Below are 13863 nucleotides of genomic sequence, written 5' to 3'. Positions count from 1 at the left end.
CTATTGTGGCGGCCGGCGAAAGGCTACTGTGGCATTTATCAGAAAGGAGGAGGGAGGAAGAGGAGGAGGGAGGAAGAGGGGGAGAGAAGACAAAACACTCCCAATAAAGAGATAGAACAAGAGAACGGGAAGAAAGGATGTGTATGAAGGCCACCTTGTTTCTCCTCCTTCACAAAAGACCCACTCCCTTTTCCTCCCCCTTACTCCTTCAGGCTAGCTCAGACAAAGGAGGCCTCACTCTCACTCTCACAATGTGTCCCCCCCCCCCCCTTTACCCCGGCACACTTTATATCCTCGCTCCATTCACGGCTGCTTCTTGAGAGCACCCACGTGTATGTGTGCTCATATGTGTGTGTGTGTGTGTGTGTGTGTGTGTTTTATGGAGTTTGTGGGGTCTATGTTTGCCGAGGGTCTTAAAGACCAAGGGGCCAGGGCTTCTGAGGTGTTTCTATGGAAACGCCTTTGAGCAAAGTAAGGAGCACAACAGGTGATTCTGCTGCAGGTCGGTTCATCTCGGCATTGAGGCACCGCAGGGGGTCTCTGCTGTGTGTGTGTCCAGTGTGTCCAGTGTGTGTGTGTCCAGTGTGTGTGTGTGTGTGTAGCTGCTCATGCCACAAACAACTTAGTGCCATAGGTCTTAACCAGCTGCAATAAGCTGGAGATCATGTCTGAAGGTGCAGGTAATGACTCGCTGCCTGGATCGACTCACACTGGTCCTCCGAGGGGAAGACATGTGCAGAAGAGAACGTAAGAAATACAGGAAGACCTCAGCAGGAGATACAAATGTAAAAGAAAGGCGCTGGTGTATCCTCTGAGGTCTGACAGAAACGTGTCTTTGCTTAACTTTAGAAAATGGTCCTTTTGTTCCATTTACTATGGACTAAAATACACCTTCGACGCACCAAGGACACTAGGCAATGGAAGAAGTATTCCTTAACTTAAGTTAAAGTACTACAGTGTACAAATACAAAATACTGTAGACTTGAAGTACAAAAACACACAGGCCTGGTGGACAGAGGGGATGACATGCGCAGCAGATAAAATGAAAAATGAATACAGGAAGAAGACTGATGGGGGTTACAAAAAAGAAATCCATTGAATATGTTGGTGCTGCTTAGAAGCCCTGACAAAAGAGGCAATGTCAAGAGCAAGGCCATTGAAGGAGGAGAAAGAAAGATGAAAGCACGGGCCGTGAACATATACAGTCGCTGAGCACTCAACAAGAAGCTCTGAAAAGCTGCAGCAGCACTAAAGGCGACATAGATGGAGACAGGAAGACATATGTCCCTCAGGGTAGGATAACACATACAACACAAGACACCACATATTGGACTTAAGGTCGTCGGATTGATACGAATGTACCTATTCAAGTGTTTCTATATGTGGTGAGTTCACATGTCTGTAAGAAAAGCAGGACATCCGAGTGTCTTTACAACAAGAGAAGTGATGGGAATTGAGTCGGAAACAGTACGGTAGTGATCGGCACGTACCAGAGGACATTGGGTTCAAACTCACTGTTGTAATTTGCACTATAAACGGTGTTGTTTTTATAAATATGGAGGCATTGGTTGGCGACCCTAACCAAACGGCTAACTTTGAAATAATAAGGCTGCTGATTTCATTGTTGAAAAAGCAACCAATCCAACTACAGTGTTGCGCAATATGTGGGCTTCAGATCTGCACTCTAGCCCAAACAGTACCATCATGAATGGCAGGCGAATGCTTCCTTAATGAACACACGCATTGTATTTCCCGTCAACCCAACACACCGCCCTGTCGTCATCAGTACTCACTGTTCGCCTATCCTCGTGCTTTAGCTCGTTAAAGGGGTGATACCACAGTACCTCAGTCACAGGTAGAAAAACATGCATTTCAAATATGAGAAACGGAATAAAAGTATTCTCATCAAAAAGTTAAATTAGTACATGTAAACTAAGACGCATGAAAAAGCATTACCACACGGGGACAATCTTTCCCTTTTAAGAACAAGTTAGACGCACTTCCTTTCTGTTGACTTCACGGGTTTGATATTTAAATTGAAGTGTTGAAAATGGCAGAGGAAACCTGACGAGGACAGAGATATATCTCAGTTTCACTGAACAGGACGTAAAGAAGTGAGAGCAAGTTATCGTGCAGATGTGGTGAGCGGGAGATAAAGAAGCTGCTGTTATCCTCTGAGGTCTGACACACACATGTTAACAACATGTATTTTTGGTCCAATCATTGTGGACGATAATACACCCTAAATGCACCAAGGATAATGAGCAGTGCTTGAAGACGTGCTCAGATCCTTTACTCAAGTAAAAGTACACTTAAAGACCCAACGTCGAAGTACAAAAGCACCAAAATATACTTCAAGTACAACAACTCAAAGTACTCATTCTGCACAATGGCCCATTTATAGTTATACAAAGTAGTATCAGCTAAATGTACTTCAAGTATCAACAGTAAAAGTATCTTTTAAACCAGGGGTGTCAAACTCAAGGCCCGGGGGCCAAATCCGGCCCGCCACTTCCTTTCATGTGGCCCACAAGAGCTTGCAAAGAATATAATAAGTTTATTATAATGTTACGTGCCGCTTTACAGGAGAACGTTGCCCATAAACTACATGTCCCACAATGCATCTCATTTTGTGACATGGCACTGAAGAGACTTGCAACGATTTGCCCCAGACTTCTGCTTTCAGACGTAGTTATCGTAGCTATCCGATAATAATCCAATGCAGAGGAAATATTGTAAAATTATACATTATTTTATATTTACTATCTATGTATATTTATATAGTCTTAAAGTTACCACCGGCCCTTTGAGTGCAACCATAATTCTAATGTGGCCCACGATGAAATTGAGTTTCACTCCCCTGTTTTAAACTATAACGGAAGATACAAATGAACCAGTTTGCAGCAAAAAGCACAATATGTTTCTCCGAATTGTACTGGAGGAGAAGTAAAAGTACCCACAGTTGAACTGAAATCCATCACTTCGGTAAATGTACTTCACTTCATGACACCACTGACGAGTACTGCATTAAAACCCATCAGCATATTATGTGGTGTTATTCATTTGGGTTCAAATGCAGAGGCTAGATTTGGGAACCCAAGGCAAGGCAAGTTTATTTATATAGCACTTTTCAACGCAAGGCAATTCAAAGTGCTTTACAAAAAAAAAAAAAAAAATGAAAGACATTAAGCATTAAAAAAGAAAGCTAATAAAATAAACCTAAGGGGATTTATGATAAAGGAAGTAATACAAGTTGATCTTATGAACAAAGGAGTATAACGTGTGATATTTGCCTGAAGTAAATACTCAACATACAACAATACTTGAGTAAGTTATTTTCCACCGCTGATAATGAGTCATATTCTCATAGAGCTGTTTTGTATCGTGTCCACATGTCATAATGTTAAAGAAACAGCCATTATACAAAGCGTCACATAATGGCCGACTGTCGCTTTAGATTTCACAGATTTTGAATAAAAATGCAAATGCTGCCTCTGGACTGGTGTGGAGCAAACAAAGGGTCTCCGGTCATAACAAACTGCTGTGGAGAGGGAGTCTGGTGTGTTTTAAAGAACTGAAGCATACGGTTTCACAAGAGAACAGAGCGGCGTTGTTCCAGAGGGAAAGGAGTCATGTAAATGAACCAGGAACTGTGTTTTTATTTGTGAAAACGTATCAATAGCGTGTTTGTGAATTCTCATCATCCGCCCAGAAGTAAACAGATCGGCTCGATCTGTTTCACGGCGAACAACAACACGTCTGTGTGCTCGCTCTCGTCTCTGATGGCGATGCAAATCTGCGGGTTTGCTGCTGGAAAAGTCGTGAAGGAAACGTAGAAAAAGGTGCCGTTTGAGTTTTCCATCAAACAGAGACTTTTGTTCTTGATTTAAATTCACTTTAACAGTCACACGTGCGCCGTTTCCTCCCGTTTGATGAATTACTACAGCGCCCAAGAGTTCAGGGAAGACTTAAAGACTAAGATTATGTATCTGTCGCAGGTTTTAAGTCCTTATTATTCCTTAAATTATGGAAAGGATTTAACCCTAATCTCCCAGGTGTTACCTCTCATCAATGGTGTAAAGTAACTAAGTACATTTACTCAAGTACACTACCTAAGTACAATTTTGAGGTACTTGAGTATTTCCATTTGGTGCAGTATACAAAGTTGTTGTCTTTGTGTATTGGTTTACCTTGAAAGAAATGTGATTACAAATAGTTAATTAAAAAACAAATATAAAGTTAATTATCCTTATTATCTGTGTGAGCGAAACATTCAAATCTATGAATAAAAAAACTAAATTAACTAGGACATGTGAACCCCGGCAGTTGCAACTTCTAAGATATATTCACAAATAAAGAAAAATGTATTTACTAACATTTCTACTTTTTAAATATTACAATTTCGGTGCTTTTTATTGTTAAAAACGAGTAAAAAAATAATATTGTTTTGGATTTTTTTGCAAAAAGTTCACAGTCTTTGTTTCATGGAAGTGGCGTCTTTCAAACTTGTTTTAAAATGATTTTATGCGAGTGGTTTCTCCTTCAATCGAGTTACGATCAGCTGATGATAAAAGCACTCGGATCTGTTACTTGTCAAAGTAGTAACATCACGGTTTTTGTTCCCGTTTTTCCTCGATCGATTAACCGTGACGCATGCTCACTCTCGTCTCGAACGCTCAACAATACGAGCCTAAAGGAGAACAGCGAGACAAAGGCAACCTGTAGTTACGAACAAACATCGGAATTAAAGAAAATCCCACATACTTCCCGACAAAAGCCGTGTTTAATGAAACACACCTTGGTCCTGTAGGAGCTTGCATTTCTGACATCGCGTCACACACACACACACACACACACACACACACACACACACACACACACACACACACACACACACACACACACACACACACACACACACACACACACACACACACACACACACACACACACACACACACACACACACACACACACACACACACACACACACACACACACACACACACACACACACACACACACACACACACACACACACACACACACACACACACACACACACACACACACACACACACACACACACACACACACACACACACACACATTCTGAAGGATTAGAAAGTGTTTAGAGAAATGCACGGCAGCTTCCGCTCTTTCTTCTCTTAAAAACTGATTTACAGCTGCTGATAAATAGCGCCGCCGCCGCCGCATTACTGGGAGATTATGACAGCATTCATGGACGAGTGAGCGCACATCCAGAGAGCAGCTGGCACGACTTAAAGGGGACCCAAACAGATCCTCCAAATATCATTTCAAACCCGTTAGCTTTACTACTTGTGCACGCCGCTGTCAGGTGCCTCAGAAAAAGGAAGTTGTTATCGAGTATTTCCATTGTACTTCTACAATTCAGAGGTAAATGGTGTGCTTGTACTCAACTATTTAATTACTTTACAGATGTGGATGAACGATGTGAAATATAATCAACTCTTAAATCTTTAGTTCCACCTGGAGTAAATTCACAAGCGACCCTGCAAGGCAAGGCAAGGCAAGGCAAGTTTATTTATATAGCACTTTTCAACGCAAGGCAATTCAAAGTGCTTTACAAACAAAAATGAAAGACATTAAGAATTAAAAAAGAAAAGCTAATAAAATAAACATTAAGGAAAAATGCATGGATAAAAGTTACAGTGCAGTTTAAGATATGAATACAAAGTCATTCAAACTAGCTGCACCTCATCGACAAACATGCATTCCATTTCATCCACTCTTACCTGAAGGTGTGTGTAGATGCTTGCAGTGTCTCTGAGTGTGTGTGAGAGTACATCATGATCAATATGAAGCTTCATCACACGCCCTACATGACACTCACGTGTGTGTAGAAGTATGTCACAACCTGTGGTGCAATTAACTAAAAACAGGATGTGCTCAAATTAAGTCAAATATGTATTTGTACTTTATGCTATACTTTCAGTCACTACATTTAGGAGGCAAATGTTGTAGTTCAGGGTTTATTTGATAGATGTAGTTACCTTGCAGATGCAGATGCGTAATACACAATATAAATACATTATTATGGGTTAAGCTACCCCATAGTATATCAAGGTTTTAAATAAACCCATTTTTTTTTAATGCAAATTAATTATGGTAACAAATGTGGTGCTTAAATGAGCCATTCTGCATAACGAGTACTTTTGGAACTCAAAGTAGAATTTTGAATGCAGGATCTTTGAGTGTTTTTACACCGTAGTGTTGCAACATTAGGCGAGACACCCCAGGTGAATAGGGTAATTTTTTTAACTTAAAGGTATCATCTAGAAATGTCTCCAGTTAATTACTTACAATAAGGCAATTGTTTTTTGTATTACAAGTTTTCTGAAATAGCATGTTTAAATATGCAAATTATCCATTATCTCATTAAATATGCGCATATTTTAACACATTTCAGGAATCGAAATCTGAACTTTGGATAAAGCCAGGTTCAACATTCTTGTTTCATTTTGTAGGCATATTAGTATCTAAGGTTTTTACAGAAGGGATATTGGATATCTCTTTTTATCACTCCATAAATCTGTCAACAGCCCTAAAATATCCATTTCGCCAACAGGGGGTTTGTGTTCAAATGAAGCCCAGGATGAAGCCTCATGAGAAGAACCCTTTTGCGAACCAATTGGCTGGAAAGCTTCAAAAGGCTTCATCTCGCCATCTCTACTATTTTGTACGTTTTCTTTCCAAAAGCCAGAAAGAAAACACGTTATAGAATCAAAATAGCACAACATCTCAAAATGTACCAGTTCTTGAAAAACGATGTTTTTGCCTGCCGTGTCTCGCCTTAACTAAGTAAATACTATGATAACTTCTTCCACCTCTGGTGACAGATATGAAGTTCCTACAGTCGTTTTTTCCCAATGCAACAGGTGGGAAGTCTTTAAAACAGGTGGGAAGTCTTTAAAAAGTCTTGAGTAGGAGATGCACCTTTCCACTTTTGCTTTTCCTTCACAACGGCGTTTATTCGTTAAGAGCTCCTCCGTGCATAATTACTGCAGATGAGGTGCGTCTCGACACGTGAGGCTGACTCAGAAGCACTTGGATTGTGTGTTTGTAATGTAGACTCGCACTCAGGGGTCGGGACAAAAGGAAAGCAGGCTGTTACATAAAGAAGAAGAGGACATTGTGATGCATACAAAGTGACTGCGATAACGCGCGCTTATCAAGGATGCTGTGAGGAATTAACCTGAATTATCGTTTCAGAGTCCGTGAGTGCAGGACAAACACCTTTGTCTGAATAGAAAACGTGATTCTATAGACTTTGAATTCATGGTTTACCCCGCAGTAAGTGTAGGAAAGACACTGTCACCGCTTCAAGGCACAACTTCCACTTATATCTGAATTATTTTACAGTAAAAGACGGTGAGAAATGTCTATTCCCAGAGCCAACGGTGACCGATTGAAATAAACACGGATATTCTGTTCAGTACAAAGCAAAGAAAACTCTGACGTATTTAACTGGTTACAGAATACTGTGCTTTTTTACCACTGCCAATTATGACCTGCATTTCTGAATTATGTTGTCCTTTTAAAAGCGTAGTGGAGTGAAGAAAGGCAGGGAGAACTGTTCATTCTGAGCTACAGGTGACATTTACATAAACACAGATATTCTGTTTGGTAGAAGACACGGAGAGCAGAAGTCGCCGGTAGCTTTTTGGTACGTTGGTGTGGAAACCTACTGAAACGGCCAACTCTATTGCAGAAGACTGACCTAAAAAACTAAATATTTATTCAAACAATTGTAAAACGTCAAAGGAAATCGTTAGTATTCAAAACCAGTAAAGGATTTTAAAGACAAGCTCAAGTCACTTAATAAAGTCAGAAATAAACAATTACTTTTATATCTTACTGGTTGTTTTGACTTTTTTAAGATGTATATCTAAGCAATTTGAAAGGGAGTCCTTATCGCAATATTACATGACACGTCACTTGTTAGACGCTTTTATCCAAAGTGACTAACACACTCAATACTGTGGACAATCCCCACAGGAGACATTTGGGGAGAAGTGCCTCAGGGACACAACGACATGCTGACTGCAGTGGGACTCGAACTTGCTACCCCCTGATTCGAAGTCCAGCGCAGTGGTTAGTTAGGGTGTGTGCTTAAGAGGCGTCGAACTTGTGCGAGACGCCTCACTATTTTAGCCTCAAGTGCCCATAGTGCGCTACGACTGTGATAATCTGTGGCCTTCGTTTGTGTAGCGTTATTGTGAACAGATAGCTGGTTTTAAGAGCCTGTATTTTTAGTTATATCTTTATTTTGAGTTTATTATTAAAATCAACCTCGTGTTTCGTGTTGCTTCCTTTTTACCCTAAGCGAGCTGGGGACGTAACACTACCCACTGAGCCACAGCCGCCCGGGTATAATATAAAAATGTTCATAGCACAGGTTTACAAAATGTCTTGTAAAGTAATACACTGGTTTGTTAAAGCTGTAACCATTGCTCAAGTGCTTTGATAATCAAACAATCCGTAATGTCATGTTTCAAGCAAGTGCCATTTCCTGCCTCTTAAAAACTAAATTCACCAAACCGTTACTGGAGAAAATAATCGGTAAATAATAAAAATAATAAAAATAATCTTTAGTTGCAGCCCTTTTTTTCTTATTATCTAATCATTTGTAATGTTGTGAGGTGACAGACGCCTGAAATGGGGCTAACAAAATGCTTTAGGAATGAATCGATACGGATTAGCTCTTAAAGAAAAGTAGAAACACGTGAGAAAAGTTTTCTGTGAGAGACGTCAAACGAGGATAAAACTGTCAGTGTGTTTATCAGTCAGTCAACCAGCGGAGTGTGTTCATGCTCTGACTCCTTGTGAAGTCTGTGTGTGTGTGTGTGTGTGTGTGTGTGTGTGTGTGCGCGCTTCAATGCTCACACTCCTTGTGATTCCACCAAAGGAGACACAGCAGCAGAGGGTTTTATTTAAAGAGATCATACGGCTTCCCCGAACACACCATTGTTCTGTGTGATTGGCTTGGCCTCACACTGCGCGAAAGGACACACACACACACACACACACACACACACACACACACCTCTGTGGACGTCTGGTTCAATGGGATTCAGAGAACAATGAGGAGAGGATATAGGAGGTCAGGAGGAGAAAACCTTTGTCTGCTCTGCTGCCCTTATGGAGACGTCCGATGTGTAGGACACACACACACACAGACACACACACACACACACAATTCTGTTAAATATATATCAGCTGTCAGAATATTTGTTTTTACATAAAAAAAAAAACGTTTTAAATTGTTTTAAATGAAAATGTATGTACATTTTTTTATTTATTGCTACCATATATATTATGTATTACGTATCAAACGGTGGACGTAATCCTTAAGAATGTGATCGATACCTTTAAACCTGTGGTAAATCTTCAGAGCGCTACATTTATTTGATTTGTTTAACTATTGTGGATGCATGGACCCGGGACTTGACTGAGTCGGCAACGCGGGAGAGGCAGACGCTTCTCAAAGTTACTGAGTGAGTCGAGCACGAGCTGTGATTTGAACAAACAGTCAACCTGAGCGACAGAGAGAGACAGAGTGAGCACCTGGGTCAGCTTTCCTCCCACGAACCCATTCACCTGGGAAGACAAAGCCCCAACAGAGGGAGGGGGGGGGGCAGAGGTGAAATGCCAAACCACTCCTTGAGATTATCCCGTGTGTGTGTGTGTGTGTGTGTGTGTGTGTGTGTGTGTGTGTGTGTGTGTGTCAGAGAAAAAAAAGAGATAGGTTAAGACAGAGAGACACTTTGCTGTACCTCTGCACTGCTCCGTCCTGAGACCAGAGAGCATCATGGGTAACGTGTATGCACTCGATTTGTAGGATAAACAGATGCAACGTTACGATATCTTTTTTTTTTTAAAGCAACAAAAGAGAGACAGAGAAGATTCGGAGTGGTGGCAGCAGCAGGGGGTGAGGCGATGGGAGAAAGGAACGAACGAGGGAGATTGACGGTGAGAAAAGGTCAGGGACTCTGACGGACAGCTTTGTACGCAGCCAGCCACTCACTGTATGTATGCACACACACACACACACACACACACACACACACACACACACACACACACACACACACACACACACACACACACACACACACACACACACACACACACACACACACACACACACACACACACACACACACACACACACACACACACACACACACACACACACACACACACACACACACACACACACACACACACACACACACACACACACACACACACACACACACACACACACACACACACACACACACACACACACACACACACACACACACACACACACACACACACACACACACACACACACACACACCTAGAAGTTCTACCAGCCCATTGTGGCAGTGCCCATAAGATTTGACACTCACTTCTACTTCACACTGACGGTGAAACCCTGTCTCGCGGCAGTTTGTGAACATTTCTTGATATCCATACGAGGGTCTTGGCGTTTTTCCTTAAGTCAAGGAAGCTGCGAAGTCCTTGTAGGATTAAAAGAAAAGAAAAACAATAAAGTCCATCCACCCTCCCCAGTTACTTTCACACAGTCCCTCATATTGGCTTAAGCCCAAAACCTCACAATAATCGTAGAAGCTTGCAACTGTCTTATTTTACTCAATAAATGCCTCAACTAGGTTATCAAGATGAGCTTCCTGTCAATCAAGCAATGACTCAATGATGTATGCATTAGTTGGTATTCCCTACAGACAGTTCTTGTTGTCACAGTTGACCAAAACATCTTCCAAGTTATTTGTGGTTTTGTAAGCCAACTAAATAAATCACGTTTCTGAAAATTCAACGACAAAAACGCTCTATTGTTTTATGTGAAACGTTTGTGAAATCAGTAGATTAAATGACGTGCCCACTTCAAAAACTGCTTTGAGATTGCATCGTAAACATTACTGCCTTCATTCGGACCCTTTTCACAAGATGGGACCCCTAAACGCTTTCCAAAAGGACCGCTCAATGCTTCAAACCCTGGATCTAGACTATACCGCTACCGTCGTATGTGTTCATAGTTTCCCAAAACAACGACACTCACCCAAAGGCTATACAACACATGAATAGTATAATTATAGAATAGAAGAATGTATGTGTGCTTCTCAAAGCGAAGAAAAGACATGCCAGCAGTAACTCATCTCTAGATTATATCCTGAGACAATCGTAACATCAGTAGTTTAAATGATATGATTACTTCACACGCTGATGTGACACGGTTAACTAAACTCACCATTACTCCCTTCATTTGGATCGTGTTCACACGATGGGACCAATACACGCTTTCAAAGGACCCTTGTGAAAGACCTCAGGCAGCGCTTCAAACTCTGGATGTGTACAATTACTGACAAGGACAAGTCCTATTCCGATATACTTGTACTCAACTTGAGTATTTCCATGTTATCCTACTTTGCACAACACATGATCTTGTGACCAAAGCGTCTTTGGGTTCAAGAAAAGCGCTATAGAAATAAAATGTATTATTATTATTATTATTATGATGGAGTACTGTACCACTAATCCACTCTGTATTTTACAAATTAACTCAAATTGGCTCCACATTGTTTTCTGATAAAACTGAATATTATATTAGTATATATTCTAAGATAATGGGAAAAGTCCCTTCTGCATACTGACTACTTACTTTGGTTACATAAAGTACATGTTGCTGATAATATGTCTGTACTTCTACTTGAGTTCAGCACTTTTACTTGAAAAGGAGGTTTTAAAAACCAAAGCATTTCTACTTTAACTCAAGGAAAGGATCTGAGTATTTCTTCCACAGCTGTGACAACCTTAGCCTCAGACATTCACAGTGTTCATCGCCAGGAGAAAATAATCATAATTCTTCCATTGCAGTGTAGAAGCCAAAGTTAACAAACAGAAATAAAAGGTGTTGAAACTGTAAACATTTTGACACCTCAAACTATTCTTGGTGAACCTGCTGATATCTGCTCATTTGCATCTGCCAACACAACTGACATCATCCTCCTCTTAATCCTCATCATCAGTACTACCAGACACATTCAGAGGCGGATACATCCATATGTCACCAAAGGAGTTACAGTAGAAGGAGTGCAAGTGAGAATAAACTGTTGAATTTAAAAGAAGAAAAGCAAAAATACACATTTTAAGGAGTTGGAAATCTCTAAAAAAGGTGGAATGTTATCAATAAATGCTATTTAATGATTCCACAGAAGCACACCTGAGCAGGGGTGTGAAGTAAGGATGTACTCAAGTACCGAAGTAGTATGTTGTCATACTTGTGCTTTTTGGAGTATTTCTTGGAAAATGTCTTGTACTTTTTACTCCACTACATGTATTTAACACTTACCAGCTAGGCGACATGTAAACAAACATGACATTTTGATATGATATCATGCAGTATCATTATATTAAAAACACATCGTAAATGGTCTTAATATGAACAAACTACAACAAGCAATACAGAAGCGATCATTGTTCTATATTTCTAAGTAACATTTTGAATTAAGGAGTCATGTATTGAAGTATTTTCAGACCGAAGTACGTCTACTTTTATTAAATAAAGGATGCAAGTACTTCTTCCTTCTCTGTCCCTGACTTCACAGAGAAGTTTGGAACCCAAACGCCGCGCGACACTCACTCAGTTAGTTAGTTAGTTAGTTAGTTAGTTAGTTAGTTAGTTAGTTAGTTAATGACAAAGCTTCGTGTTTTAATTTGATCAAGACTTCACTCACCAGTCCCGGTGTGCCCTGAACTCTCCACGGGGGAAGAAGAAAAAAAACTTCCGTCCGTCCTCTCCCGCTTTAATTCCTCAGCGCATTCACGGCACCGGGGCTCTTATTTCGGGACCGAGGCTCCGGTCCTTCACAGTGGAGAAGAGCCGGGTGTTGGTGGTTGGATGTCGGGAAAACGAGGTGTTCAGCTGCCGTGCGTAAATGTTTTGGAGACATAGAGCGCAGTGGTGACTTTCTGTCGGTCTCTGCTCCAAACACTCACCGTCCACAACGCTCACCTCCCACTTAAAGGGAGAGGGACTGATTTCCAGGTGGTGGTGGCGGCGGTGTGTGGACAGGGAAATAAATCTAATCTGCCACTGGCTTCTTCTTGTCACATTTACACGTATCGATCCAACTATTGATGGGTTATTTCCCGATAATTGACAGGCTTTTTTCCTCCTTTAAATCCATATCCAATCCAATATCTATTTGTTTTCCTTAGTTTAGTTCAATTCACTCGGCTACCAACGTGGATAAACAACTATTCATGCAACTAATACGTTTAATCTTCGTTAATGACTAATCGATTTGTTATTATTTGTATCTGGACAGCAACATCCCAATGACATCCTTTTAATGTTTTAGGGACTGTATGACTTTATTAGAGTTGGGAGGGGAAGCGGGCATCTTCTCTTTTGATGTTTCTTTTTTTCATCACTGTTGTATTTGTCAGATGTGAATGAAATGTTGTATCATATATTTTTGTATGTTTAGTTCAATCCACTCCGCTACCGACGTGGATAAACAACCATTATCTGCGGTATTGACTAATCTAGCGATAGTTTTTTCAATTAATCGCTTAGTCGTTTGATCTGGGCAACAACATCTTTAAATGTCTTAGAGACTGTAAGAACATGATTAGAGGGGGGACGGGGAGGGGTTTGAGTGGAATTGACTCCGCTACCAACATCGATAAACAACTTTCTACGTAATTGATTAAGTCTTATTATAGACTAATCAATCAATTATTTATTCAATTAATAGAGTAGTTGTTTGTTCTTGACATCCCAGTCACAAGTCAGACCAGCTATCT

The 13863-nt window shown here is 40.7% G+C and overlaps 1 protein-coding gene across 4 annotated transcripts in view; it reads right to left on the bottom strand.

The window, feature by feature from the left end:
- The window catches only part of sox13 (SRY-box transcription factor 13), a 60913-nt gene extending 47865 nt beyond the window's left edge, over window positions 1-13048 (bottom strand). For 3 of the 4 annotated variants that reach the window (XM_034083216.1, XM_034083218.1, XM_071203042.1), the window contains exon 1: window positions 12789-13048. The gene's annotated coding sequence lies outside the window, so the exon portion shown is untranslated. Of the gene's footprint in view, window positions 1-5777; window positions 5795-12788 lie in introns of those variants that run through there. The other variant, XM_034083217.1, reaches the window with a different exon arrangement.
- Window positions 13049-13863: the final 815 nt, after the last annotated feature.

Source organism: Pseudochaenichthys georgianus, chromosome 5 (assembly GCF_902827115.2).
Source record: "Pseudochaenichthys georgianus chromosome 5, fPseGeo1.2, whole genome shotgun sequence".
Taxonomy (NCBI): domain Eukaryota; kingdom Metazoa; phylum Chordata; class Actinopteri; order Perciformes; family Channichthyidae; genus Pseudochaenichthys; species Pseudochaenichthys georgianus.
This window is presented reverse-complemented; position numbering and strand designations above follow the sequence as displayed.